General features: G+C 33.1%; 1 long non-coding RNA gene across 1 annotated transcript; it reads right to left on the bottom strand.

Annotated features, from left to right (window-relative positions):
* Positions 1-2858: 2858 nt before the first annotated feature.
* LOC137657225 (uncharacterized) lies at positions 2859-3853 on the bottom strand. The gene is made up of 3 exons (XR_011047138.1): positions 3838-3853; positions 3451-3621; positions 2859-3107 (listed from the first exon to the last, which is right to left on the bottom strand). It is a non-coding gene; the product is annotated as an uncharacterized lncRNA (long non-coding RNA).
* Positions 3854-4915: the final 1062 nt, after the last annotated feature.

Raw genomic sequence — 4915 nt, 5'->3', positions numbered from 1 at the left:
GTTTCTAGCTTCGAAAATTCCTTGTAATTATACGTTGTGGATTTTCCCACTCCCCTATTGCACATGAAGATTATATAAACATGACAATCAATTTGTTACACAATTCAAGTTATGCATATTTTTATCGCTCTCTCTCTCTCTCTCTCTCTCTCTCTCTCTCTCTCTCTCTCTCTCTCTCTCTCTCTCTCTCTCTCTGCATTAAAGAATGCTGAGTTAAGCTTAACTTAGACTATTTCAGTATCAGTAAAGGCTCCGCTTTTTCCCCCCCGCCAATCACTAAACAATTGATCTTGAAGTGAATTTACATCTGATACTCATCAAATAAATCTGAATTACTGAATATTCAAATTATTCTTAATTTAAACTTAATTTCCACAAGCATATTTACACTATATAGATTTCTTGCATTATTGCAGTTTATAGAACTTTAAAATTCACGTGTTCAGGTGATGATTATGATGATATAAACAATGACTAGTTAAGCTACAATCCTAACTGGAAAATCGTGATGATACAAGCCCAAGGATTCCAACAAGGAAAACTACCTAGTGAGGAAAGGAAATCATCTATATAAGATGGACAAATTTAAACCAAATGTAGAATAAAAAGTTTCAATCGCCATAAACCGTATAACGTTATGTCCGATATTTTTTTTTTCTTTTTTTTACAAAAAGTTAGGCTTCATATAAATTTTGAACGTAGAGATCTTAAAGGGAACTTTTACCAAAATAATTTTGCCTCCTAAAATCACAAAATTCAACCGAGCTCTGTTGTTCACCAGTTGTATCGTTCGCCATTTGATAAGAAAATACAATTAAAATAAGAATTACTTCAAACCTCGTCTAAGCTGCTTTTTTTTTATATATTTCAGTAACTAATAAACATCCATTGTCAAATGTTCTTGATAAAGCAAGCGTATAAAGATATGCATTATATTTATGAATTTGGCGAGGCCATGACATGGACATGCAGAAATAAAAAGAAAAAAGAAAGGTTTGTCGACTACTAGCGATTTAACCTTCTGGAATAGGAAGTTTAAATGTTTTTTTATTTAGCTTACAAGACGAATGACAGCCAACTTATTCAAGTAAATTTTTATTTTATTTTAGGTCTTGTGAATATTATCCACCTATTTTCAAGTAAAATTATCCACCTATTTTCAAGTAAAATTAAGATAATCTAGTATACTATGTCAGTTGTTAGAGAGACATTATGGATTTGTAAAAGGACGTTACAAAGTCAAAGAGGAGTTGGGAGTACAACGTAAGTAACAGTTTAAAATATGTCAAAATTTATATGTTAAGGCTCAGGAACGATGCAAAGTCCATTAAGAAATGCCAACAGTGCATCGCTCGAGTGGGTCTGTTAGTGCCAACAACCAACTTAACAGTTTAGATGTCGCTCATAAATGGCCAAGACAAGGGACAGGACAATATCAAAGAGGTTGACGATGTACAAGTGCTCATCGCCCAAGACTCATCACCATTAAGTATGACCAGGGATAAACAGGAAGTTTGACCAGGGATAAACAGGAAGTTTGACCAGGGATAAACAGGAAGTTTGACCAGGGCATAGGTACACATTAATCTTCAAGCATACAAAGCTAAAAAGGTTTAAATATATGAATATCCAAATTGTTTTATAGTCGGGTTTTTTTTTTTTTTTCTTCCTGAACATGTGATTAACTAATGACCACTAAGCAATAAAGTTTGGAAAATAAAAAGTTGTAAACCCACAAGTTTCAATAAAAATTAAATAATTCCTACTAATTTACTTCATTCTTGAGAAATGGCCATTAATACCTTCAAACCACTTATCCATTTTGGGTACAGATTGACAGTCTTCAAATTATAGATTCTCAAATTGTTTTATAGTCAGGTCTTTTTTTTTTTTTCTCCCTGAACATGTGATTAACTGATGACCACTAACCAATAAAGTTTGGAAAATAAAAGTTGTAGACCCTCAAGTTTCAATAAAAATTAAATAATTCCTACTAATTTACTTCATTCTTGAGAAATAGCCATTAATACCTTCAAACCACTTATCCATTTTGGGTACAGATTGACAGTCTTCAAATTATAGATTCTCAAATTGTTTTATAGTCAGGTCTTTTTTTTTCTCCCTGAACATGTGATTAACTGATGACCACTAACCAATAAAGTTTGGAAAATAAAAGTTGTAGACCCACAAGTTTCAATAAAAATTAAATAATTCCTACCAATTTACTTCTTTCTTGAGAAATGGGTATTAATACCTTTAAACCATTTGGCTATTAATACCTTAAAACCACTTGTCCATTTTGGGTACAGATTGATAAAGTCTTCAAATTATAGATTCTCAAAGGCACAAATCATTGTATTGGGTAGCTCGCCTACCATGGTCCGAATCACCAGTACAAACAGTCGAGATATCAGTTAACCAAATATGGCAAACGAAATAAGAGGGTAGTGAATGAATAATTCAAATAGTTCTTATCATAAACTATAACCCAAACCTACTTTGTAAAATCTTTTACATGAATTAGTTATCAAACTGGTTCTCTAGGAATATGTGGCCGGTCTAAATTCATAAAAAAATGAAATACCAGACTTTATCGTTCCTCAGTGAAGACTGTCAAAATTTAAATTACCTACGTTCGATATTCTGCGATAGTTAAGCTAAGTTGGGTAAATTTTGGAAATAGATTATTAAATACACAAATAAAAAACTAAAACTAGTTCTGTAGGAATATATTTAAATAACAAATTACTCTGAATATCTAACAGACCATTATAATAAAGAAAATTATCATTGTCTATGTTTACCATTAATGCAGAAATAGTAGATAGCAGTCAAAGGTTTAGTAACTATGTACAAAATTAAGAAATCCAAGATTTATTATGTTCACAACGACGATAAGGAAAGCGAGAGGTCTTCAGATACTCTCAAGAGCCAAAACGAAGAATATTGAAGAATTTACCAGATCTCGGCAGTTTCAAATGGCACTTTTTAGAAAATGAATTCTTCGCATCGATATATATCTGGCAGTTTTTTCTAGACAAATCTCTGGACATGATTTCTGGCTTTGGAAAAGCTTTGCGCTGGAAAAGCACTGATCTGGACAAGACCTGCGAAAAATTTAAAGATTAACAGATCATTCTCAGATAAAATGAACTTAAAATCACGTCACTCAAAAAATGTCTTTAAGACTTTATGGAATGCTATAAGATATATACACTTATGTCAAATTCACAAACACTTGTACTGCATTGCATAACTCACCATATCACCAATTCACAAGTTACATAAAAAAAAAGGTGTGCAAGCCCCCCTCTTGGCATACAGTAGACCAAGGTCTACCGTATGCCAAGAGGGGACATCCTCCCCACTCCAGGGGCACCGCCCCTGAAGGGGGAGGATTAGCTTGCACAAAAATGATTTTTAAAAAAGTAAAGACAGTTGTATGCTCACCTTTCCGTAACTGATGAAGATTATATTTACCAAAATCCTGAGCCATCCACGCCTCCTTAATCTACAAGATCTAACATCCGATATCCATTATGAAGTACATTCTTGAATTTAAAAGTCCTTGAAACCAAGTGCGAAGCCTAGTGGTCCAATATAAAACCAGTTCTGCATCTGCTGAAAAATAAGATTTAAGGATTTAAATACGTGGAAACTTATGTCATATTGCCATAACCATATAAAAATATTTTGGATTGAAAACCGGCGGAAAAACATAATGAATAGGTAATTAAAAGTAAATTTAAGCTTCTAAAAATTATATACTATTAATGGGAAACGTATGTACAAGGACGAACAACAGCCGACTCCAATCGGAAAAAAATGTTAACTTACCGTCGCGCCGATTTGGAAATCAGGACAACTACCACTCCTCCACCTTCCTCCCACCCCGGCTGTTCACTGAATGGCTGAGAATGCCATCAGTGCTCAAACGTAAATTAAAGAACCCTGTAACAGAGGATTTAACTAAGACAACTAGTCAATTACTTTACTGGTAATATGATTGTTAGGATTCAAGTGGTACTCACCATGAAGTATGAACCTTTGTATATGCAATTTTATATCAGGTTCCTTTCACTTAATTTCCCTGTAAATGAAAGGTTAAAGCATGACTATACTGATTCATAGGATGATTATTACTATGTCAGGAAGGATATATTCGTAGAATTTATGTTCAAGTTATATTGCATGATTTTCAGGAATAATGATAGTTAAACGAAAAATTCACTTAGATCAAAACTTGACCCCGTTTAAGTTAACAGAAAATAAAAGTAAACTAATTAGCCGTTCTTTTGCATTGGGAGTACTTTTTTATACCTCTGCATGGGTGTTACACTGACTTATGTTGTGTTTTACAGCGTATTTTTCGCCTTTTTGGTTATGAGGAATTTCCAATTCCGAAGATACAATTATTATAAAATTTATTTGAGGTCAAAGCATAATGAATGTGAAATGCGTGAACATCCACTAAGTAATTCCATTTATTGTGAATTTTGTTATGAATGCCATAATAATCGTAATCAACACAACATATACCCTTGCAGTTTTTCCTAACACCAACAAACATTATCGCTAGAAATAAAGTGTCTGCATTACTTTACATCCTCACTATTACTGACGTTTTCTTCACACCATGAGGATAACTGGCTGTACTGTCATAACATAACATAGTTCTTTTGTTATGCTTATAGCCGCCTAAATTACAGTAATGGTGGGTCCATAAATTCTTTTGATTCATGACAATTGCCTTTCATTGATCCACGTTGTCCAGGGAAAATTGTTTGCTGAAATGCTTCCTTTCTTTAGCTAACTTAGTGCGCCATCTTAGTTGTGAAATTACAATTGTTAACTATATTTCTTTGTAGTCCAAATTTTCCTTTTATCATTCCCATTGAATCAAAAGCTGATTAGA

The sequence above is a fragment of the Palaemon carinicauda genome, chromosome 1 (assembly GCF_036898095.1).
Source record: "Palaemon carinicauda isolate YSFRI2023 chromosome 1, ASM3689809v2, whole genome shotgun sequence".
Classification (NCBI taxonomy): domain Eukaryota; kingdom Metazoa; phylum Arthropoda; class Malacostraca; order Decapoda; family Palaemonidae; genus Palaemon; species Palaemon carinicauda.
The sequence above is the reverse complement of the archived record's forward strand: the minus strand, read 5'-3'. Positions and strand labels throughout refer to the sequence as shown.